The sequence below is a fragment of the Lygodium microphyllum genome, chromosome 13 (assembly GCF_053477565.2).
Source record: "Lygodium microphyllum isolate KBCC chromosome 13, Lygodium_microphyllum_v1.1.10, whole genome shotgun sequence".
In the NCBI taxonomy this organism is placed as follows: Eukaryota; Viridiplantae; Streptophyta; class Polypodiopsida; order Schizaeales; family Lygodiaceae; genus Lygodium; species Lygodium microphyllum.
The window spans coordinates 18,121,173-18,147,596 of NC_141147.1; positions in this window are offsets into that span (position 1 = coordinate 18,121,173).

The following is a 26,424-nucleotide window of genomic DNA, read 5'->3' on the forward strand; positions in this document are numbered from 1 at the left end:
GTAACGATCAAGGCATCTACATAAATAACCAAGACTACATACCTTGTCGCTATTTGCTTAGTGAACAAACTATAATCTGCATGTTCCATTTGAAATCCAAGTTGCTATAAATATGATTTGATCTAAGCATTCCATGCTCTCGGTACTTGTTTTAATCCATAAAGTGCTTTTTTCAGTCTACATACATAACTATCTCATATACACTTCCTCAATCAAATCTCCATTGAGAAATGCATTTTTGATATCCATTTCATAACGGCCATGGGCATTTGTATCGAAGTCTACTCCTATTCATCAAGGGTATGCCATGTAGGCAGGGTCGTTCCTCTCTGAAGGGAGAGTTTATAGAAGGCCATCCATGCGAAGATGTTGTCATCGCAAATGCACCTTTGTCACAGTGCTTGGCACATGTATGCACTTCAAAAACTTTATTCTGCTAGTGTTCCGTATCCTTGGTGCCTTAGAGGGCGGGATTCTTTTCTCTTTCCTACAGCCACGATTGGCTCAAGCAGCTTCCGACGTTGATCACCTCGTCCACTATTTTGGTGGGAAGAACTCTACGCAAAGCATTAGGGGTGAGGGAGCTAAAGGTGAAGGGGTGCTTCACATGTTCCTATCTCTCCCAAAGTATGAGTTCCACATGAAAACTGAGGGCATGTCATTTGGGCATGGCAGGAAGGGTACAGAGGGTTGGGCCATAGGGTTAGCTCTTAATCTTTGTCTGGCTTCTTCCACCAGTTTTCTCCTCTTCTCCCTCAGGGTGGTTTTCATGTCCGTAGATACGTCTGTTGGCTACCCTTGACCTTCAAGATGAGGTGAAGGGGGTTGTGGAACCACCTCTTCTTCGAATCCTCCTAGGTCAACGTGCAGTTTTGTCTCACTCCCTAGGTGCTCTGGTTGTTGCATCCCTTCTACGAATCCTAAGGCATCAATTTCCTGGGGGTCTCCATTTCTCGATGGTGGTGCTCCTCTTCTTATTTCCTCCCTTCCTCCCCTGTGTGGTAAACTCCTTCATGCCCTGCTCAATCTGCCCTATTTTTACTACTAGATCCTCGTATTGCATGATGAGCAGGTCATATTCTTTTTGCATTTTCTCGAGCTCTTGATTTTCATCTATGAGCTGTCGCCACCAGCTTTGCTCCTTTTCTTCCTTGGTCTTCAGTTCCCTCTTCAAGTTGAGAATTTCCTTTTATTGCGTAGCCGTTTGCTTTGTTTTTTCGAGCTGGAAGGCCGCTACCGCTTCCCTTTCTGCCTCCAGCTCGGCGACCATGATCCTCCTTTCCTCCCTTGCCCTTTCTAACTGCGAGAGCAGTTCATTGACGTATTCCTCATGATTTGTGTGCGGCATCATGGTGGTGGGGATTGGGGTGGTCGAGGCTTCCATTTTTTGGTATTTTGGCTCTTGCCTTGATTCGGCATCCGTACTTGGCCTTTTGTGCCCGGTGGCTGTGGCCTCCCCGCTCCTTCCTTGTGCTAGTTCCTTATTGATAAAGTATTGCATCCATGCCACAAAGCTATCCATGTCGATGCTGGCCGGGATGCTGGGGATGGTAGTGGTCGCTTCGTTGTTGGGTACCAAGGGGGTCAGGATGGGATGGAGGGGGGCCTTACCCTTGCCCTCAATGACCGTGGACGGCATGGCTTCAGATACTTGTGCGCTTGAGCCGGGTCTATCTTCCCTAGGCAAACTTAAGGTCCCTATCAACCGGCGAATTGCTTCGGCCATGTCTTCTTCCTCTTGTTGTCTCAACTCTACCTCCTCTTCCCTAACTCTTTTTTCTCTCTCTTCTTCTATTTTCCTTGCCTCCTCAACCAACCTTTTAGCTTCTTCCTTCTCCTTCTTTTTCCACTCCGTCGCCTCTCTCTCAAGGATTCCTTTTTTGCTCTTTCCAGATCTTCTTCTTTCTTTTTCCTGCCTGACTTCTATTTCTTCCTCTAAGTTTTCTTCCGAGTGAACTCCTTTGTTTTTCTTCATTCGGATTGAGCCTCCCGCTCCTCCTTCTCTATTTTGGTTTCTGTCCGGTCGCTCAATTGCTCTTTTTTTTATGGGTCAGTGACCTGTCTGGGGTCTCATCTGCTCCTTTGCTTCCCTATTGGGCCTCTTTCACAGCCTCCTGGATGATGGCCATTTCCATACCCGATGAAGGAGGCTTTCGAGGAGGGTTTCTTCCTCTCCGTATTCTTAGATGAGGGGAATTCTCCACCTGCCTGTTTGTTGCACAAGGCTAGTGCTTTGGCCGCTTGGTCTATTGTTTTGCACACATAGCCATTCTAATCCAGCTCGTCTAGGGTGCGGGCTGCCACATTCTCCAGCACAGGTACGCTAATCCGATGCATAAGGGAATTGTAGCATTGGCTAGAGTGTGGGAGCTTTCACTCAACTGCCAAGACCCACGGACCGCTTATTGTTTCAAGCGTTCCAAGCCGAGCACTAATAGCTACCTCTCACATAACCGACGTGCCATCCATACCTACGGGTGTAGTGAGATTATCTCCGTGCCGTTCGAGTTACTTCCTCTCCCATGCACTCCAGTAGCTCCACGATCCAAGTGCAAGCTTCAAGCAAGCTCCATCCTCAAGCTCCACGCTCTAAGCTCCATTTTCGCGAGCAAGACAAGAGAAGAGAAGAGAAGAGAAGAAGAGAGGAGAAGATGGAGAGCTTCTCCTCCTCGGTCCCTCACCCTCACACACTCACTCCCTCACACTCTCGCACTCCCTCTCTCAAGCACAAGCTCAAGCAAGCAAGAACAAGAAGAAGAAGAAGAAGAGGAGAGCTACTTTTTGCCACACACAAGAATGAGCTTCTCATTCACTTTTCAACTTTATATACAAAACCCTAAATCCCTTTTGGGCGGTCATCCCCTTTTCCCCTTTTTATATGGCCGGCCGTAGCCTAGGCCCTTTTTCCCATTGTCATTCTATCTTCCTAGTTTCCTTTCCACCACCCATCTACATTTACAATTTGCACGAGTGAGAGCCCGGTGCTCCTTGACTTAAACCATGATGCGCTTGCGCTCTTTTACAAAAGTTTTGACCTACGCTTTTTCTTGTGCGCCTTTCTCCCTTATTTAGGACTCTTCTCCTTGTGCGTCTTTGTCTCCTGTTTCTCTTTGCCTTGGCCTTTGTCTTTGTCTTCTGCTTTAGCTTCTCCAGATTTTCCACCTTCGTTCGTTTGAGGGTTAGCATTACCCCCCTCCTAGACAAGTGCCAGTCCCATGGCACTCACCATCGTAGGTAGCAAGCTGTAGCATGCACCGAAGACGTGGGTGACAAGGATGCCTGTGATTTCCGTGGAGGAGTGTTGGTGGTGGTGTGGAAGAAGGTCCTGGGGGCCTGTTGGTGGCCAAGGTGGCTGCTGGTGGAAGGGTGTTGGAGTTTGCGATAGGGCTATTCTGTGTTGGGGATTGCATTGATGGCTAACACAAGTGTTGGTTTGTTGGGGATTCTGCACATGACGATTCTTTGCGGGCTTATCGGATGGTAAGGGATAAGCATTCAAAGTTGGGTGTTGATGAAGAGCGATTGAAATTTCGTTGGAGGCTTCAATACCTGCAAGTTGAAAACCTCTCGTGTGGTCTCTCCCTAAGGGGTAGTGCTGGTCTTTTTATCGTGCACAAGATATATTTGATAAGTTTGGGAGATAGGTCAAACTCTAAGCAAGCTGAAAGTATTGTCCAGCACTTGAGGACCCAAACTGTGTATATACTTCGGTGCATATATTATGTAAGTGCCCGTGCATACTTAGATATTACGTAGTTAGAAGACCATGGGCTAGTTTCTCGTAACAATGTGTGGATGAAGCAAAGTTGTCCATGTTGAGAAGAAGTACACGTGAAGGTATATGAGACACCCTTTGCATTGTGACTGCACGATGTAGCATAATTGAATATAGGGACACCGCACTTTCGGTAGTTGGAAGCTATTGGACTTGCTTGATGAGGACGGTGCACATTTCATGGTCAATCTTGCGGTGCTTACCACAATTGATTGCAATGGTATTAAGGCAGAGTGCAAGAGAGAATTGTGCAAGTGGGTCAGGGTGACAGGTCTAACCATAGGCGAGACAAGCTCCCTAGGTATGTCCTACCCTTGATGTGCCCTGAACAATTGTGGGTGATGCTAAAGGGCTAGGGGACTAGGGACGGAGCCAGTCGATCAAGGTCAGTGGACATACCTAATTTGAGGACCCCTAGGTGCTGTGCTGTGATTGTGGGTGCTTCTTTTTGTTCATTTCTTTTCTTTGTTTTTTTTTCCCTTTTTTTCTCTCTTTTTTCTCTTTTTTTATTTTCTTTTTTGTTTCTTTTTCTTGTGCTTTTTTCTTGCTTTCTTTCTTTCTTTCTCTTCTCCTTTTTTTTTTTTTTTGACTTGCTTGAGTACAACCATTGCAATATGTTGAGGCTATCAGCCTTTCAGTGGGTTGGAAAATGTCTGGCTTCGAAGGCTCAAGAAATGGATATTACAGTGATGATTGTGCCCTAGCCTCGTTGTTAGAGAAACAGTTGTTGAGATGGGGAGATACACTTGAGATATTGCAAACCTCCTTGCGGCACACGCGATGTTAGTACAATTGAGGTAACGGCTGCCGTGAGCCAACTATAGAGCTTGACCCAGAAAGAGAGCGTAGCCCATGAATATGCTTTGGGCTATGCGATGTGGGCGGTCGGCAAGGGTGATTTTTGCTTTCGGAAGCATGGCTTTGTCGCGGCTCTTTGTGGGGTCGATGGTCTTACAGTGATCGAGCATTGAACACTTTCACACAAGGACCTGTATTATCCTGCATCCACTTGTCACTTCGTGAGAGTATATGCTCGCTTGTGTTAAGTGCATCGAATCAAATGCAATCATGATAAGACATAATTTTTCAAAATTCTATGATGTCTATTGGGATGCCTATTTCATTGCTTGTTATGGTCGCATTGATTAACGAGAAGTAACGGGAATGTGTACAAGTGGGGATCTTGCCCCTTTACTCATCAAAAAACAAAAGGTTCTAGCATGCTGACTTGTCGAGCTACTTGTACATCAGAGGGGTTTAGTCGATAGGTACGAGGCGGGGTGAGTCCGGTTGGCTAGGCGACCGGGGCGGTGCTAGTGCGGGGCTCCTGTGAGGCTAGACAGGGAACATGTCGGCCGGGACATGAATGGTGTAGTCCCGGGCCACCACCATTTCCAAAACGCCTTTAAACAGCTCATTGAATTGTGCCCTATCCCTGGTTGCCTTGTCACTTCGTGAGCACCTGGTGCTTGAGCGTACGTTGGGGGTCTGTGCAACTGGCGTTGCTACATTTTGTGTGCCTCCCTGAGAGTCCGCTCCCCTGGCCTACAGATTCTTTGGCCTTCGTCCGAGGGGGTGTCGCTTGGGGCCACATTTCTTGGCGTACCTTTTCAGAGTGGGCACGTAGCGCACCGGCAGAGGGGCATGTGCTGCATGTTCCCGTCGGCCGCCCGCGGAGAGCTTCCTTGCAAGCTAGCTACCCTTGGTTCTCCATGCTTTCCTCGCAGGGGGACCTGTAAGATGCAGATCAAGGATTAGGATTTGTTACATGATAAGACCATTCATACGTAAGGGATTACAGTACAAGTTATCAAGCGCATAGGACGAGAAGGGAAGAGGTAGGGCATGCAGTGCTTGTTGTAGAGGGGTGGCCCTCGTGATGTATATTTAGCCTCCTGCCATTAGCATATCTTGGTTCACACCGAGTTACATCAGCTGGCGGTCATGGATTTAGGCAGGGCTCCTCCTTGGAAGGATAGATCGAAAAGGGAAGAAGGGGTACAAAAAGGGACTACACCCTGTCTACACCATCAGAGTTGTTGCTCAAGGCTTCCTATGGCAGTAATGTGGGTTGCATGCCCTTCACTTGGAGGTGGCGATGGTCACACGGCTTTTAAATGCGTGATGAGAGGAGGACTTGAGAAGCTTAGCCTGTCAAACCCAACTCTTCTCACTGTGCTTGACTATCATTCCTTGTGTGTGTTGCTATTGTTTGTACACGGTGACACAAAAATTAGTGTTTATTTATATACATATTTATGAATCCATGTCACTTCATGAGGATAAGAACCAATTGTAGAACTCGGGGTTGTACTGGAGTGTGGCACACACATCCAGCACTCGTGGCAGCTTACTTAGTACTGATAGATATTTTGCCACATCAAGCAGCATGGACCCTTGTTCGAGTCTACTGGCAACATGTAGCTCCTCCTCAGTGAGAACCTTATCAACCAGAGAGTTTTCTTGGCTAGGTTCAGCCAAGTCTGTACCCCGAATGGCAGTCAACACTCGAAGGGAAGTTGGTGCCACATAGGTTGGGTCCCTTTGGTATCGCCATTTGGCTAATCGCTCCTCAGAGGCTGTCATGATCTGAGCCCCTAGTTTGGCCATTACCACGCGGCATTCGCACCAATGCTACTCAAATTGACTCTGGCCTGCTGACAACCGCTTTAATTGTTCTATGTCTACGAGATTCGATTGGCAGAGCACTTTATTGAACGTGACGGTTAAGCGCAGTTCGTCAGCCTCCTCATCAGAGATGAGTCGCATGCATTCATGTAAGAGCTTGTTATAGTGCTCATCAAGATGTTCTTGCTCTTCCCAAGATAAGGGAAATGGTAAGTATTCTTCGAGCTGCGCCTTAGGGAATGCGCCCATGTCTGCAAGGACGTAGACACGTGTGAACTCTCTGAGCTTAGCATCCAACTCAGTTAAGCATTCTGTGACACTTCTATGTTCAACGAAGGCTTGCTCAGTTGCTATCTCATGCAAGGTTCTAGGAGTTTGCCTAGGCTTTAGCATAGCTAGGGGTTCAGGCCTATATGAGCAAGATTGGTCAACGCTAGGACTGCTCATGCTCTTGGGGTTTCCTTGTTTCTCTTGAGGCTTCGTTATTGCGTCATGGTTCTCCTTGGGTGTGACTGGTATGATCTTGTCACCCTGTTGTGACGACGTTGTATCCACTCTTGATTGGTCGATGTGAGTTCTATTGTTGGTGGATTGAGTGTTGAAAGCAACTATTGATGGCAACAGCTGCTTTGATTTTTCAGAGCACACAGATGTGCTTGAGGTTTCACCGCTATTAGGAGAGACATCAATGGGTTCATTGGTGGATGGACTTGATGCTTTATTCCCCAGCTCTCCATCGCTCTTGGTCTCAATGCTCTTGGGGTCCATAATTACCTGTGATTGCTATTGTCTTCGTTGTTTTCTTCTCTTTTTCCTGGTCAGTGAAGGTGCATCTCTCAACGACTCAAGACCCTGGGCTAGGTCAACCGTTGATGTGCTTGGTTGGGCCTCAGCATTCTCTTTCTCTAGTGTGTCCTTATGGGACATGGCCGTGGCTTGCTGAATAGCTGAGAGCACAACTACCTCCCTTTTTGAAGAGTCTAGCTCTTCAGCCAACTCCCTTGAGTTTAACTCCTCCAGCCTAGGCTTTAGGCACTTTGAAAGTGCTGGAGTTGTCGAGGAAGTTGGTTGCGACACCTCCTCCACAGGTAAACTACTAAGGACACGTTCCGCAAGGGGTCTTGTCACGGCCAAGGGCTGTGACTGCTGTGATCCCTGATTTGAAGTAGTAGCAGCTAGTTCAATGGACTTGCTACTATTAGTCGATTGCGGTGTCAAGTCCTTAGAGCAATTGGAAGTGGTCGTGTCTTTTGTTTCCCTTAAAGCATTCACTTGCATAGATCGAGTATCCGTTGATCTAGCCACGGTGGATTGCACAGGCACATCCTTAGGTTGAGAGCTAAGGGTGGTGTCGTGTCCTGCCTCTTGGACATTTGGAAGCTTTGATGTAGGTCAAGATTGGGATTGAGTAGCCACACTTGACGAGTGTTGTGCTTCCAGTGTCCGTTTAGGGGAAGAGGGTGTAGGAGGCTTGGAACTCCTAAGTGGCTTTGACACTGGCTGGGAGATTTACTCGTGGCTGTTAGATGATTGTGCTATTTGCTTTGTTGAGCATTTAACCTTGCCCTGAGCAATGTTGTGCCTATGAAGCTTGCTATCCTCTTGGGGAATCAAAAGCTCCTTGGGCACTAGCGGCTTCTGCGTATCCTCAACGATTATATCTGGCATCTGCTTGTCAAGCATGCTAGGCCGAGGATCTACTTTTTGATAGGTCATGTTTGGTTTCTTGACTTCAATCGTGTGGGGCTCAATCACTCCCATATTTTTGGTTCGAGACTTGGATTTTTGTTTAGGTTTCCTCCTACGCCTCTTTGCTTTTGACATAATTTGGGCGTCTGACAGAGGTGGTTTAGCAAGGGGTTTTGGTACCCAAATCCATCGATTGCCTGCATAATACCCTTGAGCATGAAGCAACGCCTTGGATATCCATCGTGACATTGTGCTAGCTCTCCATCGATGCCTTCGCCTATAAGGCTTGGGCTTCTTTTGTGGTCTTCTACGATATTTGTGAGTCCAAACCCTATCCTTGGCCTTGTCTCCTAACCTTTTTGTCTCAAGTATGGCCTCACTCACTGGTTCTCTCCGTTTAACCTGCGCTTGTATCAACTCTTTCAACAACTCCTTGCTCTCATTACTAGGCTTGCTTGGTATGTCAGAATGCTCCTTTCCCTTCCCTCGAGGTTTGGTGAGGTCACCCTTGCTAAAAGTTGTGATTATCCTCACACCTGGTAGTGTTAGATGTATCCTCTGTGCTATATAGTCGGCTTCACACTTTGTTGCCTTTTTGAAGGGCCTTCGTAGGAGGATTTCCTTTCCACAATTCTCGCTATTTGGAGGAACATAGAGCAGGACTAGCAAGCTTTTTGTTTCAATAGTTACAAGGATTTTGCACTTCCCTAGAAGTGCTTGTGGGTGTTCCCCGTAAGGGTTAAGAGTTGCATCAGTCGGTTTGAGCTCTGGTTGACCTAGTAGAGTCCATGCTTTGTAAGTTAAGATATTGAAATCTGCTCCTTCATCAATGAGAGCATCAACACTATGCTCTCTTTCTGCGGTGAGTTTGACCCTAAGATAAGCAGGTGGTACTATGTCTTCATCTTCCGGGTCTTGGCTTGTAAATTTAAGCCTTCTGATAAATGCCCTTGAGTCCCCAACTGTATGACTAGATGTGGATTCTCCACTGGTGCCTTGGATCGTCAATCTAGTGCTATTCAAGGAGCATCTATCGTCAGGACTGTCATATCTAGTCATTCTCACTATTGTAGCTTGATGTTGTTGCTTTCCACTTTGACTAGATGCAGTCCGAATGCAACACATATGTGTTTTTGTAGTGTGGACTTTTTGCCCTTGTTGGCTAGATAGGCCCATTGAGGTTCTAGGGTCTCTGTTTGTCTCTATTTGGGTATGGGCTTTTGGCTGCTCTTTTGCAAGTGAGAATCCATGCTCGTGTAGAGCCATTACTTCACTAGGGTCCAATTTGGAAGACATGTCACAGCGCGCGTTTTCTCTCCAACCTACTCGGGGGAGGTGCGAAGGGGGCAGAGCCCCCTCTGCGGGAGTCCGAGGGGAGCAGTCCCCCCCGGCCCGCAGGGCCGTTACGGTAAAAGCCATGCACAATTTGGAGGACCGTTTATAGCCAAATTTTGAACTACGTGCTCTAAATTTTAGCCCAGTGATGGATCTGTGATGTATCTTTAGCTCTACGTAGCCTTTGGGTCAATCTTGGGGTTTAGATGTGTCAAAATTTGTGTTCTAGATACCTGTCTGATTTTGACAGTTTTCTGTTCGATTCTCAGATGTCCGATTTTCAGGAGTCCAATTATCAGAATCATTCGTCCGATTTTGGGTTGGTCCGATCGGACCAATGGTCCGATTTTGGTCACGTCCGATTCTGGGAGTCGGATCAAAAAAGTGGTCCGATTTTCAAAGTGGTCCGAGTCTGGGAATCGGATCAGACAGGATGGTCCGATTCTAGTAGTCGGACGGTCCGATTCTGGATGGTCCGATTTCCAAAATCGGATGGGTTGGTCCGAGTGGTCCGATCGGACAGGATGGTCCAATCAGTCAGAGTGTCCGATTATGGACTGGTCCGATCCTGGTGGTCCGATTCTAGGAATCGGACCAACAAGGTGGTCCAATTCTAGTAGTCGGACGGTCCGATTCAGGAATGGTCCGATTCTGGACTAGTCTGATTCTGGGACTCGGACGGCCTGGTCCGACAACGCGGACGGTGGCCCACGAGTTGCATGCGATGCCTCTAGACTAACGTCTACTACACCGAATCGGCCAGTGCCTTCCAGATAGGTACAAAACACTACTAGGAAGTGCCAGATATGCCTAGAATCACTATGATGCTCGAATCAAACGGCACTCCAAGGATCTGTGCCCCCATTTCCCTGTTTTAGCCTGTTATACAGCAAACAGAAAACCCTACTGTTTGCTTCTTTTTCTTTGTTTTTTTTTTCCTATCCTAAATGCATACAGATTACAAAGCAATCACCTACACTACTCCAATATGCTTTTCCAAATCCAAAAAACCAAAAACCTACTTGCTAAGGAGATCGAATATCTCTTCAAACTCCCTTGTTTCCCACCTATCTACCTCAAGCACCAGTTCGGGGAAAACCCTACTCCAATGCTCGATTCGAAGCGCGCAAGTACTCAAGGCTTGAGTCCGTTGGTCCCGGCAACGGAACCAAAATGTGGGAGCTTTCACTCAACCGCCAAGACCCACGGACCGCTTATTGTTTCAAGCGTTCCAAGCCGAGCATTAATGGCTACCTCTCACATAATTGACGCGCCATCCATACCTACGGGTGTAGTGAGCTTATCTCCGCGCTACTCGAGTTACCTCCTCTCCCATACACTCCGGTAGCTCCACGATCCAAGTGCAAGCTTCAAGCAAGCTCCATCCTCAAGCTCCACGCTCCAAGCTCCATTGCCGCGAGCAAGACAAGAGAAGAGAAGAGAAGAGAAGAAGAGAGGAGAAGATGGAGAGCTTCTCCTCCTCGGTCCCTCACCCTCACACACTCACTCCCTCACACTCTCACACTCCCTCTCTCAAGCACAAGCTCAAGCAAGCAAGAACAAGAAGAAGAAGAAGAAGAGGAGAGCTACTTTTTGCCACACACAAGAATGAGCTTCTCATTCACTTTTCAACTTTATATACAAAACCCTAAATCCCTTTTGGGCGGTCATCCCCTTTTCCCCTTTTTATATGGCCGGCCGTAGCCTAGGCCCTTTTTCCCATTGTCATTCTATCTTCCTAGTTTCCTTTCCACCGCCCATCTACATTTACAAATTGCACGGGTGAGAGCCCGGTGCTCCTTGACTTAAACCATGATGCGATTGCGCTCTTTTACAAAAGTTTTGACTTGTACTTTTCCTTGTTCACCTTTCTCCCTTATTTAGGACTCTTCTCCTTGTGCGTCTTTGTCTTCCGTTTCTCTTTGCCTTGGCCTTTGTCTTTGTCTTCTGCTTTAGCTTCTCTGGATTTTCCACCTTTGTTCGTTTGAGGGTTAACATAGAGAAAAGGGCATGCACCAACTTTGCCTGTAGCCGAATCTCAGCATCGGGGATGTCTTGTAAGCTGATGTCATCATTTGTCAAGACTTCTTCCCTATTCATCTTCAGTAGGGCATACACATCCCTTTTATGTTTTTTCTCCACCCTAGGTTCCAATCCTAGTGCTTTCTCCACCAAGGTCTGGGTTAGCGGCACTTGCACTTGTCGGGCATTGTCCCCCCTTCCCACTGTCACCATTTCACACTCTCGGTCGGGGTTATACGTTCTCAAGAACTCCACACACTTCGTGTGGTCAGGTTCATGTGCAAACTTCTCTATGTACTTGTGGAGGTGGCACTGTTCCACTATCCTCCTTACGGCCTGCTCCTTGGCCACCATCTTCTCAAGGATGTGAATGCTGCGAAATTTTAGCTGACTGTAAGCTCGATTTTCCAGGCTGATGCCGTACTGTGCTCTCTCTTCTTCTGTGAAGGGGAGTCTGTGGGCCCGATCTTGTTGCGACATCTCTCATTCTTGTCATGAACCATACTTTCCATTATTGCTATAATTATTATGCATACAAGAATTTGCTGAAAAGAAAGATTTTATGTTTGTTGAAGGATAGCATTAAACTCCAATACAAATTCTCCTCTTCAGACTTAGTTTGTGACATCCCTCCTACGTCGCTCATTTCTTAGGTGTTTATTGTGTTTACTTGATCTTGATTGGTTTTAATTTGATTCACCTTCACCCTATTCACCTTCATGCTACCCTCGTACCCTCTTCCCTTCCAAATTGAGAAGAATCCTTCCTAGGATCGAAGGTTAGGAGATCCAAGGCATTCAGCATTCGGGTATAAGGCTTACTTGCACATGAGCCAAGTATAGAATTATGGGTTGTATTGCAACTGAGCCTTGGGGTCCAGAACGAAGGGTCGAGTACTTACATGTGTAATGTAAGTGAGGACATTGGTTAGGAAATCACCGGAATCAACACAGCTAGCGATGTGGAGCTCCTCCTCGATCAAGAGGTGATCAAGATGTGGGTGTCCCTTGACGTGGTCTTCCATGGATTAGCCACAAAGAGTGGTTAACACTCTATATGAGGAGGGTGCAACGTAGGTTGGGTCGTACTCCGATTTCTTGATTGCGCGGCACTGCTCAGCGTTGGTCATGATTTGGCATCCTTCGAGTTCCCACTACAATCGCAAAGTGTACCAATTTCGTAAAAATGGGGAGTCAATATCAGCTATAATGCTTTCAACTCCTCGACTTCTTTGTTAGTGATCGAGGAAGTCACAGGCTTATCGTAAGACGTAATGAGGCATTGTTTGATGGCTTGGTCTCTTGATATCTCAACACGTAGCAACTTGGCAGCAGCTGAGTGGGGTGTTTTGACAAAGGCAAATTCGAATGTTTCCTAGGAACAAGGCATCGTGCGAACTTCCGTCACTAAGGGCTCTTGCAGTAGGCCCAAGTCCAAACAGTCATAACTTAGAGCCAGTGACATGAACGTGGCATCCAAATGTCTAAGACAAGCAATAACGTCATCCCGTGTGTCTTCCGCTAGGTCTGCGGCTAGAGTTAAGAATGATTTTTGCTCATAAGATGGTTTAAGGCCCGCAGGTGGCTGGGGTTTAATGGGGCTAGTAAGCGAGGTAACAGATGGTAGTAGTTGCCCATGACGCAATGGTTGAGTCCCATGGATAAGCATCGGAGTAGTGGCCGCTACGGATGGGCCGCTACACTCGGATTGGGCTTGGCAAGTCTTATCATCATTAGTAGGGGTTGAAGGGGATAATGTTGTTTGGGGTTTGGGCTGATAGTCTTGCTCAACTCCTTGAAGCTCATGCATGGGTCAGCTGGTAGTAGGCAGGCTCGGGAAACACTGCAGCTCCTAGTTCCAAGGTTCCACGGGGCTCGAGTTGATTAAACAAGAGGGTGGCGTTTGAGTGATGCTATGGGCCACTCTGGCCTTAGGGATCCATAGCCAACCATTCCCCTCATAGTATTCTTGCACGTGCAATAGGGCTTTAGGAACCCATCTTGTCTTGATCATGCTTTGATCTTTGTAACTACATCTCAACCTCTTAGGCTTAGAGTCTCTTGAGCTACGAAGACGTGGGCATCTACTCCTAGGCGGCGATCACGGTTGTTTAGGCCTCCATTGAAACTCGGGTTATTGGGCCTTAGCCTTTGCCATTGTGAGCAGCGGCCCGTGAGGCTTGATACATGGTGGCTGAACCATGCCCCCCTCCGTAGACTTGGCTGCGAGTATTTCTACCGGTGGCCTTGCAGACTTTAATGGAATTGCGTAGCCCTTAGCGAAGGTTGTATCAATACGGACGTTGCCTATGGTGAGGTGGATGTGCTATGACTCATAATCGACATTGTAGCAAGTTTGCTTCTTGAAGGTTTGCCCTAGCAATGACTCTATGCCCATGTTTTTAGTGTTTGGAAATACGTAAAAGATCATTGGTACAGTCTCAAACTCAATAGCAACAGCAGTCAGCCGAGGAGTGCATATGAGTAGCCCCCATATGGGTTTAATTGGGCATTAGTGGTTGTAGTGGTGGTTTACCAAGTTAGGTCTAATGATCATGAGTTAAGACATTGAAGTTTGCTCCCTTATCAATCAAGGAATTGAAAGCACATGTTTGCTTGGCAGTGTCCATGATGTGGAGGTATGTGGGTTCTACAGCTTCCTCATTCTCATCACCAACTTTCATAATTGTGGCGACTCGTATCATGACAAGGGGTTCCAACATTGGTGGCTCATGCAGCAAATGCGCAGGAGGGTAGTACTTCTTAATGCGACTGCCATTAAAGAAGCCGATGGCTTTGCCGTCTAGAGTCTCGAGCTCAACGTTGTCGGTTCGGCTGATTGCACGAACCTTGAAAGGCCCAAGACCTATTCAAAGTCACGCTATTTAACATGCTTGTCAAACCAGCTCTTGCATCATGCCTTCTCGCATATGAGCGCATGAGTGGCCAGAAGGTGTGTTTTTTAGAGGCGTTCAAGCTCTTCCAGGCCTCCTTCCCTTCCCACCATTCTTGAAGTGCTATTCTTAGGCTAGGGATGAAGAACTCTACTAGTAGAATTGCCTCAGTCCCATAGGTTAACCTAAAGAGGGTATGGTTGACAGCCATTTTATAAGCTGTACGGGAAGCCCACAAGGCTACCATCAACTTGTTATCCCAGTTGTTGCGCGAAGCAGAGACTACTTTGGTCAGGACATTTACAAGGATCTTATTTGTGGATTCTACCTGTCCGTTTGCCTGAGGGTAGTATGAAAAGGATTTTTGATGGATGATAAGAAAGGTGGATAGAAGATGTGCTATCACTTCATTGATGAAGTGCGTGCCCTGGTCACTAACTAGTTTGATGGGGCAACTGAACCGTGAGATCACATGTTCCCATAAAAACTTGGCAGCCATTCTAGGATCATTTTTGCGTGTCGCTCTCGCTTCCACCCATTTTGTTAGGTAGTCCGTGGCAACAATGATATAGTTGACCTACGAATATTGTGTCGCAGGACTAATGGGTCCTACAAAGTCGATTCCCCACTTTTTGAAGGGTTGTTGTGCAATGATTGGGGTTAACTCCATTTGATCTTTGTGAATCAGTACCTTTGTCTATTGACGCTCATTGCAATGCTTAACAAATTATGCTGCATTGCGAAAAAGTGTGGGCCACCATAGTTGAGACTGCGGCACCTTGCGGACTATCGTGTCTCTGCTATAGTATCCTCTAGCAATTCCACTATGCGCCTCTGTGAGCACATCGTGCATCTCATACTCGCATATGCATCTACGCGGTAACCCGTCTTGCCCTAACCTATATAGTCGGCCTGCTATCAACTGATAGGGCTGGATTTTGAGGATGAGTCACCTAAGTCGGGCCTTTTCTATTGGCCACTCAGGCAGTCCATGCTCCAGTATGTGGACAATGCCATCTGCCCAGTATGGTGTTAGATCAGCCTTGAATAAATCTCTTTTACTGGAAAGGTTGAACAAACGGGTGTCTGGCAATTCATTGGCAATGCCTTGTTCAGCAACCTCTCTTGTGGAAATGTGTGACATGTGGTCAACCATGTAGTGCTACTTTCCCTTCTGTACCACCACACGGAGAAGTCAAATTTTAAAAGCAGAAGGAGCCATCGAGCTATGCATCTTGTAGTGCAGGGTTTGTTCACTATATATAGCAAGGCTTGATGGTCCACGAAGAAAGTAGAAGGCGTAGCCAAAAGATAATGCCAAAACTTCTTTACCGCAAATACCATGGCTAAGTCTTCTCTCTCAGTCATCGAGTAGTTCATTTCGGTCTCAGTGAGTTGTCTGCTAGCAAAGCTCACCAGATAGTCGAGGTTGTGTTTTCCAGGTTGGCACAGTACTATCCCCACGGTGAATTTCGAAGCATCAATATGTACGTGGAAGGTGACGGTCCAATCTGGGGCTCATAAGATCGGTGCAGTAGTCAGAGCCTTTTTCAATTCCTTGTACACTCATTGATATGCTTCAGTCCATTCGAAAACGATCAATAGCTTGTACAAAGGTCTGGCAATCAATGCATAGTTCATCACAAACCGTCGATAGTACCCCGTATGGCCTAGGAAGCATTGAACTCCCTTATAATTAATTGGGGGCAGAAGATCAACAATAACCCTGACTTTCGAGAAGTCAATGGGGGCAATGCTATTCTCTGACACCACATGCCCTAGGATGCACCCATGTTTCACCCAAAACTGGCACTTTAAGGGATTCAGGGAGAGACGATATAGGTGACACCACTCAAAGACTGCTCAAAGTTTGCCTAAGTTTCTCACCAGGTTGAGTGAACACACAAGTCATCCACGAAGATCTCCAATTGCTTGCAAAGCATGTCTTTAAATATGGTGCACATGAGGCATTGAAAGGTGGATGGGGCATCAATCAACCCGAAGGGCATGGCTATGTAAGAAAAGATGCCCCATTCGATAGCAAAGGAAATCTTCTGCTTGTCGGCAAGATGCACTTGCACCTAATTCTATCTAGAGAAGCCATCCAGGAAGCTGTAGGCCTCTTTGCCCACCACTCTTTCGAGCATGTGCTCGGTATACGGCAATGGGTAATTGTCTCTCTTAGTGGTAGCATTCACCTTCTTGTAATTGACACACACTCTAATATTTCCGTTCTTCTTCATTACTATGAGCATGGGCGACACCCAGTCCGTGTGCTCGATTTTGTAGATGAATCGTGCTTTCGTCAGCTTGTCAATCTCTTCCTTGATGGCATGAGCGTGTTTTGGATTCATCGGGTATGGTTGTTGCTTGACCGGTGTTGCGTTTAGTGTCATGGGTATGTTATGGGTCACTACACTCGGATCCACCCCCTTAAGCTCCTCTAGGGACCAAGCGAACACATCTACATACTCTCGCAAGAGAGCAACAAGACTTGTCTCCTCTGCCTCAATCAAGTCATAGGTAATTAAGACCGGTCGGGGTGGCTTCCCTTCCTGTGCTAGGTTCACCTCCTTAACCTTGGCTAGTCCCTTGATGGGTTCACTCGTTTGCCCTTGGCGTTTAGCACCCAACAAGATCACTACCATGTCGCCCTTCTTGAACTTCGTAAATCTCCTCGGAAAATCCTGTGGCTTTCTTTGCTCCTTCATTTGTATGTCCCTAGGCTTTTTTGCCCTATCTTCCTTCAACCATCTACACCTCAAGTGGACGAGTAGGTCCCCCTTGGTGCGTCTAGTCTTGGATGGTCAAGGTATCTCTAAGTAGCTATCTGAGATCACTTCTGACTCGGAATCGAACTCACCGTTTTTGTTAGAAGAGGTAGTTTCTCCTAGCGGTCGTAGTTCTGAGGGTGACTCTGCTCTAAGCACTAGTGTCGTACCTGGTCGGGTTAGGCTTGCTCGTTCAAAATCTATGGCTCTTGTGTGCTCCAACCATGCATGGTCACATTCCACGTGCATGACCCCTCGTTCCATCCTAAAGGCACCCTTTTTCTATGGCCTGGAGTCCGCTCATATCTATTCTATTTCTCGTCCCTCAGTGCCGTATTCCACTGTGTCTATTTCACCCTTACTTTCGTCTAAAGGAATGACAGTCTTTGTACTCATCCATGGAATCATCTTCGTCCAACTGCTCATCGTCTACTAGGTTTTGGCACAACTCTTGTCTTTGGTCAGAGACAAGGGCCCAATTGTACATGAGGTTTAAGTCATGCACCTTGGTCCATTGCCACCTAGGTCCATCTAGCAAATCCTGGAGTGGCTTGAAGTTTGTTGTTGGATTGCCAGCTAGAGTGCCAATCAAATACTCCAAAATCTCTTGGAGTTCCTTCTTGTTAATTGGCACTTGGAACGTGATAGGCTTAGGTTGCCCATAAAGGGTTCCTGCCATCATACAGATTGGTGTGGAGGGTGTGTCTGTTGTCCTGCCAACTGTCTGGATGGCTTGTTCATATGCCTCATGATCTGAGAATGGCACGTCGATCGTAACAAGGACATGTATCCAATCTCGCTCACCCTCCGGGCATGGGATATACTTGGTCAAGGGCCCATAGGGCTTCTTAACCTAAGCATTACCCTTAAGCATCACGGAGATAGCATTCAAGTCGACTGGTGAGGTTTTTCACGTGTCCATCTTTACCCTCGCAGTTTCCATCCTATTTCCCAAGAAGATTAAGCTATTACCCCAATCCTCGATGACTCTGGCATTGCGCATCTAGGGTTGGCCTAATAGGATGTCGTAGTCCACTCCCTTCATGACTATAAAGTCAACTGAGAACTGGACACCTGTGATCTTCACTGGCCAGTTTTTAAGTACCCCGAATGGTTTCACTTTCATACCGTTTGCTAGTGTGACATTGAACCTAGTGGTCTTCACAGGCGGGTTTCCCCACGTCTAAAACACTATGTGGCTCAGTACACTAACCCCCGCTCATGTGTCTACAATCCCCTTTTGAGTTGTGTCGCCCAGGACTAAGACTTGTAGGACCGCATGCATCTCAGTGCCTTCCCAGAAAGCATTAACGTCCAAGGACTTAGGCATAGAGTGCAACGTCAAGCTTGGTATTTGTGTCTCTATATCACGGTCCTACAGGGCTATGGTAGCTTGCTCTTATGATCCTTCAACCCACTACTTCAAGTCTTGCCATAGGGTGAAATGCGACCTAAGCAGGTCTCCAGGCTCAACGTCACAGGGGTGGTCACCAGCGTGGTAAGGAGGTCGTTGACTACTCACCTTTCTCATATTCCAGATTATCCTAGCCAATGGCCGTGATTGATTTGCTGGCCTGTAGCGTCGAGGCTTTGCCTAAGCGGTACTGCTTGCGGCGCAATTGCATCTCTTGCTTTTCGTTGAGGGGGTGAGACTGGCGTGCTTATGCTGGAGAGATCTTTGATCTCGTCCTCTAGGATGGGCTACGTATCTTTTAGGTGCTCTTGGGCCTCTCTTACCCATTCCTTCACTTTCTCAATAGCCTCTAGTTGGCGCTTAGGATGCCGGTACTCCCCTACCCTAGCACTTTCCTTTTTGGTCGTCTTAGGGGCTGAGGTTTCTACCTCGGCGTTAGTAACCTTCTTTCCCACAGGCAGAGTGGTGGCAGTCTTGGTTTTCAGCGTGATATTAGCTTCGGGTTTCTTCTGTCTCCGCCTACGGCTCTTCTTCCCGATCGAGGTTGCTCTAACCTGGCAACGATATGCCGGCCTGCTTTGTCTATGCTCGGGTCATGATACGCAATGGGATAGGTGTGGCCTCCCCATCGAGATTCTCGACCCCAAACAGCCCAAATGGGACAAATGGCACGTTGGCTGAACTTGAGGATGGTTTTCGCTTAGGACAATCAATGAAGAGGTGAGTGATTCTGCACTCTGGGCATCTTAGGTCTACCTTATCTCTATTTGGTTGCTCCCATTCAGGGCAACGTGATGAGACGTACCCTGGATGACTGCAAGTCCAACATATGACTGGATCCTACATCTACCCTCTTAGGCCTCTACCTCAGCCTCTTCCTAATACCATCACCGGCATTGGCCGATAGTCCATAAGGACTGTATTGCCCTCCTCGTCATACGAGACGTATGGGTATACATAAGTCTCTTCCTCATTTGGCTCCTCCACATAGTGGACTGGCGCGTCAATTAGTGGATGAGTCACGTAGGGACGAGGCGGTCTTGGTACACCTGTAGGATTTATGTCCATTCTAGGAACAGCCCGTTTAACATCGTTAGGCATAGGAAGGGCCAATGGGGCGAATTGTTTGGGTTTTCTCACTAGGTATGGCTGGCCATAGGATTGTGAGTAAGGGAGTCTTCTTGGTAATCTGCAATGCGCAATGTCGTGACCAAATCTACCACAATTAACGCAAGGTCGTGACCTAGGGTCTTGACACTCGGCCGGCAAGTGGCTTCCGCCACAATACACGCATTATACGTGCGGGCACATTGGTCGTCTCAACATATCCTACAGTTTGGCTATCTCCATTTTCACCATAGTCAAGTCTTGGTTTGTCTCAGAGGCCTTCCCCTTGTCCTCGGCTATTGGACCTAATCGTTTGCTAGAGGCTGACGCTCTCTCTAAACTTTGTGAGTTGGTTTCTTTTGAATTTGAGCTCCTGGATTACCTAGGCCTTATACAGCTCCTCACTCCATTATAAATACGGTGGACACTGCTCTCTCAGTAGGCCATTCGCCCATGGGGATTCTCTTGAAGAGGCTCCTTACATGGGTGACATAATTGCGAATGTCCTCTTTCTCCTTCTGCTTGGCATTCATCTGTCTCACTAGCAGATTGTCAGAAGTATCCGGGCTCGGAGAATCTCTTGATGAAGAGGTCTTTGAGGCCATTAAAATCCGCTCATTCTCCAGCATCTAGACTCGTGTACCAAGTCCTACCCTTGTCGCCTAAGCAAAGCCCAAATGCTTGAGAGAGCTGAGTTAAGTCCGTGAGGCTGTTGGCCTCGTAGACTTTCTCGAATTGCTCTACAAAGCTGTATGTGTCATCATGGGATTGGTACTTGTCGATTTGCTTTGCAACGATTGGGATTCTAGACTGGCCCTTAGAGCCTTGGTTTGTTCCTCATCCTGTTTGTAATGATGTTGCTAGTGCTTCAACACTCTGCTCTGCTGCAGTGTTATCGAGCAATCACTTCATGAGAAGCTCACTCAATGAGAAGCTCTCTCGTGATCGGTCTGATTCCCACCTGCCAGGTTCAGCACCCGCTGTACCTCGTGAAATTATGTGTTCTGCCTTAAGCTCCTAGCACACTGGTCTTGGTTGTATTTCACTATGCCTTGCAATGCCTTGTGGGCTAGCTTCTGTTCCTCCTCCAAGTCTGTTATGATGGCTTCTATTGTCTACCGTGGTGCTCATATCGAGCATGCACATCGTAGCTGCTTACCAGATGCTAGGTTGCCTCTGGAAGAACTCCTAAGTCAAGTTCCTCGTTCAGCCTACGATCTGAGCTTTCCTTTGACATGATCTCATTCTCATGCTCCACCAAGCTGTCGATCAGGTTGCACAAGCTGGTGAGATCCACGTCTCTAGTGTTGCTTGCTTGGTCCTACTCTGTACCTTGGTTGCCCATCTATGTCTTGGGATCTTCTCCTACTCGTGGGTTCCTTGAGGTGTTTATTTGAGTGAGTTCCTTAACTTATTGTATCCAATCCTCAATTTAACCCTCCTCAATGTGTGTGTTCTTTCCCGTGCACTTGTGCTCAATTAGGCTCTCCGCTATCCTTAAGTGTACTTTGTAAAATATTACACGACGTAGCAAACAGATCTGAGAAAGAGATAGAGAGTACACAACAGATAAGAGGAGAATCAGTAAATTCTTTAACTCCAAACAACTGATACAAAGATGGCTCTGTCCACCCGTGCGCTTCCACTGTGTGAAGCTTAGATGGCGATCTAGACAAAAGATAGGTGAAGAGTTTAAGGCTAGCTGGAACAACAACTCTGACTGGGTGAAAGATGAGTGAGTGATGGCTGCGAAGGGGTTTAGCTTTTATAGCCCGCGAAGGTCGTTAGGTCGGCCTGCTGACCAACCTACCATATGAGCCTCCACTAGTCGTCCAGGGAATATTCCCTTTACCATCGGGCCGGGGGCGCTGCCCCCGAACCCCTGCCAGGGGGGCCGCTGGCCCCCCTGGGACCCCACAATAGGGGCCCCTTTTAACTCCCTTACCACGCAACTCAATGCAATGTGCCTCGAGTTGCTACCAGCTTAACCACTCCGTCTAACCCAAAGATTAGACCCACAATAGTCACCTTTTTGCCATCCGGTCACATAGACCTCATCTGATATACAAGTCAGGACTCAACTAATGTCCGGGCTCACATTTGGCTTCTCCTCATAATGGGGGCCTTACAACTTTGAGCACCATGGATCATTGGTAGCACCTAATGAGGGTGGGGCATTGATCATATCTAACATACTTCAAGTGCAGAAATTCAAGCTGAGTGCAGAAAACAAGTGTCTAAATGGCTTACGTACCCTCTCACTGCGTTTTAGGCCTAGTAGGCTTGTTGACCCATGTCTGGCCATCTTATCCGTCTTTCGGTTATTCGTCCAAGCTGCAGGGGCCAAGTGTGTCACTCGAACGGGCCGAGGGCCAAATGGGGTTGTAGGTCGAGTGAATTCACTCGGACGGGCCGAGGGCCGAATGGTAACTAGCCCAAATGTGCCAAGGGTCGAGGCTAATGGGCCGAGGGCCAAGTGGTGTTGTAGGCCGAGTCGCCGAGTCAAGTGGGCCAAGGGCCGAGTGGTGAATTCGGTCGAGACAAATGTCAACTTGTCCGAGTGGGGTTAGGCCGAGTCGGCAGGGCTGAGGGCCGAATTTCAAAGTTGGTCCGAACGCTTCACTCAGATGGGCCGAGTGAAAGGCATTCGAGTGTAGTGGGCCTATTGGACGAGTGGTCCAAGGGCCAATTCTAGGACTCGGCCCAGAATTGCTAACTCGGACAGGCCAAGCCGTGCACGACGATGGCCGGGTTAGGAATGATTTCGTTGAATCTAACGATCCTCACAACCGCCGAGCACGATGCCTTCCAAATCACAACAAATACATAGCAGAGAGGACTTGACATACTTGAATCGCACGGAGAGCTCCTCAATGGCAAGATCGAATCGAATCAATGCTGGAAACACACTCTCACTCTCTCTCACTCTCTCTCAATGTCAGGGCATGAAGTGAGCTCTTCCCAGTCCCCTTGGCTCTTAAATCCCTTGTTGGGTAAGGTTTTGATGTCCCCAATCACTCACTTGCCGACATTAACATCCCAAGCACTCTTTTTTTCCCATTTTTGCATGACTTGTGCCTTGTTTTACCCTGTTTTTCAACAGCAAACCCTACACTTTTCCCTTCTAGATTCCTAATCCTATCCTACTCTAAATGCAACAACGATCAAAGGCAAAAAACTAAAATGATTTCTCCATCTTTTGCAATCATCAAACCAGCAAAATAACCTGAAATACTTACTTGTTTTGAAGATCAAAAAACCCAAACTTCCTACCTACCTCAAGCTCTGGTTTGGGGATGAATCCCTTACTTCGATACTCGATATGCAGTGCGCGAGGGCTCAAGCTTGAATCCATTGGTCCCAGTAATGGAACCAAAGGTGGAAGGCTTTTGCTCAATTGCCAAGACCCATGGACCGCTTATTGCTTCAAGCGTTCGAAGTCGAGCACTAATGGCTACCTCTCACATAGCCGATGTGTCGTCTATATCTACGAGTGTAGTGAGCTTACCTCCATGCCGATCGAGTTACCTCCTCTCCCATGCACTCTAGTAGCTCCACGATCCAAGTGCAAGCTTCAAGAAAGCTCCACCCTCAAGCTCCACGCTCCAAGCTCCATTGCCGTGAGCAAGGCAAGAGAAGAGAAGAGAAGAGAATAAGAGAGGAGAAGATGGAGAGCTTCTCCTCTCGAGTTCCTCACCCTCACACACTCACTCCCTCACACTCTCACACTCCCTATCTCAAGCGCAAGCTCAAGCAAGCAAGAAGAAGAAGAAGAAGAGAGATCCTTTTGGCCACACACAAGAATGAGCTTCTCATTCACTTTTCAACTTTATATACAAAATCCTAAATCCCTTTTGGGTGGTCATCCCCTTATCCCCTTTTTTACATGGCCGGCTGTGGCTTAGGCCCTTTTTCCCATTGTCCGCCTATCTTCCTAGCTTCCTTCATATTGCCCATCTACCTTTACAAATTTCACGGGTGAGAGCCCAGTGCTCTTTAAATTAAATCATGATACGCTTGTGCTCTTTTACAAAAGTATTGAGTTTCACTTTTTCTTATCCGCCTTTTTCATTTATTTAGGACTTTTCTGCACTTCTTGTGCTTCCAGATTCTTCTTGGCGCGCCTTTGTCTTTCGTTTCACTTTTGCCTTGGCCTTTGTCTTCTGCTTTGGATTTTCCAAATTTTCCACCTTGTTCATTTGTCTTCTGCTTTGGATTTTTCAAATTTTCCACCTTGTTCATTTGACGGTCAACACATTTCACACCCAAAAGAAATCCAAAAATGTTTCAAACTTTATTAATTTGAGGTGAAAATAGAAGCTTGTTGAAAGTGACAAATGTAGATTTGACGATTTTAAGCAGTCATGGAAGGCACGGTTTAAAAGCACTTTTGAAGACGGATCTTATAGTAAGCACACATTTTTAATAAATTTTCCATGTGCCAAAATGAAGTGAAATAAGTTCCAAATAGTGCGAGACTGCAAAACAATTGTGCAAAATTTTTTTGCCCTTGATTCGGATGCCGGAAGTTGGAGTTACGGGTCGATCAAAAAGACCAAAGGAGTATAAAGTGATTAAAAGGGGTGGTGACTCTTGGGCCCTCCCCAACCCCCAAAATTTTCATCCCATGAGGGGGGGGAGGGGTGGGGGCGGGGGCGGGGGCGAGGGCGAGGGGGCTAGAGAGCCTAAACATACTCATATGATCTGATTATACCTGCCGATCCCTCGAATTTTTTGATTTGTATTGCTAGTCCCATCTCCAAAAACAATGGTCTAATGAGGAAGATGGAAAATCAGTCTTTCTCTCTCCTCCCTCTCTCTCCTCCAATGGGCACTTCATGTGGAAATTATTCAGGAAGATCGGGATGGAGATTGGTTGTTCGCCTTGAATTGGATTGATGTGGGATTATGCCAATGCTAAGGAGCAATGACCAATGCTATTGGGAGACCAATGGTGAGTCCGATTGCTTCCGTAAAATCAATTCTTGAGACCCAAAACACGAAAAATGGTGGTAAGCTTCTTTTTTAATGGAAACTTGGATTCTTTTTTACATTTAATAGTACAATATTGTTCATATGTGATGAAAATTTATTTGAAGCTTGGTTGTGATGCATTTGAGAGATGTGAATCATAAAATATAGAACTCATGTCCGTGCATGTGAGTTATTAATTTTCTAAAATCCAAAATATGTATTTTAAGAGAAAAATAGTATTTTCATGGTTTTGGGTGATCAAATCATGTTCATATGGGGTAAAGATGGATTAGAATTTAAATTAATTTCTTGAATCAAAAAATAAAAATATATAGAATTTTATATAAATAATTTTTAAAAAAAAAGATTTTGAGACAAAGAAAATAAAATTTACTTTTTATGTCTAGAAATTTATAAAATTTAAGATTATATTTGTGCAAGTGTAATGGAGGTAAAGCATGATGATTGGACTCGATTTATCCATATTTGTATATTTAGTGTATATTTCATGCTTTTATCATACTCAAATATACATGAAAACATATCTTAACCTACCTATCGCAAGCAAAACCCTAAATGGTAGGGAGGGAGGGGGTTTTATGTGTTGAATATGATTTAAAATCTCATTTATTTGTTGAACTTTTCATATAGGCTTTGGTCTTATTTTAAATATTAAGAGGTATAGTGGCACGAAGTAGTCTAGCATTACCTTAGCATCGCAACAAAGTTGCTAGTGGAAGAAAATCATGGAAAGAATGTTTGAACACATTCTCAATGCCGATTTTATATAAGTAAAATATATGTGCACTCAAAGTCATCCACTTTGCATTACATTGCATTGACATGATATAAAGAGAACTATCTCTTCGATGCATAGCACTTGATTTCGAACTATTGACCCACGATGAGTGTGAGGCTCCCTATGCAGTAGGTTTAGTATTATCGTTTCCTTGGGGCTTGATTTGGTGAGGAATATACTATCTCCTTAAATGAATATTGTGAAGAGTGGACTTTGTGTGTATGTGTTATATGTTGAGACGGAACATTCTGGGGCTAATCCCTAAGGTGTAGGAGAGCCATAATGGGGCGATAGCAATAAACTTGGGGGTGCTCTCTTTGTTTGTGTTACGAGGTGTTATAGACACAAATATGTTTGGGTACTCTTTCTGCTTGGAGTTAGGAAGGGTATCACATTTTGGACTACAATCACTACAAGGATTTAAGCCTATAGCAACGGCGGGTAGCGACGCGGATACCGAAGTCGCTATTTGCGACGCAAATAGCGACGCTCCACAAGGAAAAAAAACAGGCCAAAACCGAGCACAGGTTTATTTCGCATTTTTGTGTTTTTGTGTTTTGAGACCGAGAGCGAGAGAGAGTGACTATCGTGAGAGAGGGAGAGGAAGAAGGCTTGCCGCCGCTGCCGCCGTCACCGTTGTTCGCGAAGGAGAGGAGGAGCCTTCATCGTGAAGAGGAGCCGCCCCATAGTCGCCATATCTCATCGGTGAGTCTCCCTCTCTCCTTCTTTTGCTTGTTTAGGGTTTAAATCACTTTCTCTATTGCTTGTTGAGGAGAGGAAATGAGAGAGAAAGAGAGGGAGAGGGAGAGGGAGAGGGAGGGAGAGAAAGAGAAAGAGAAAGAGAAAGATAGGGAGAGGGAGAGGGAGAGGGAGAGGAAGGGGGAGAAAATGAGAGAGGGAGAGAAAGAGAAAGAGAGGGAGAGGGAGAGGGAGAGGGAGAGGGAGAGGGAGAGGGAGAGGGAGAGTGCATTCTCTCTCCCTCTCCCTTATGCTTTTGGAGAGTGTTAGGATATATTG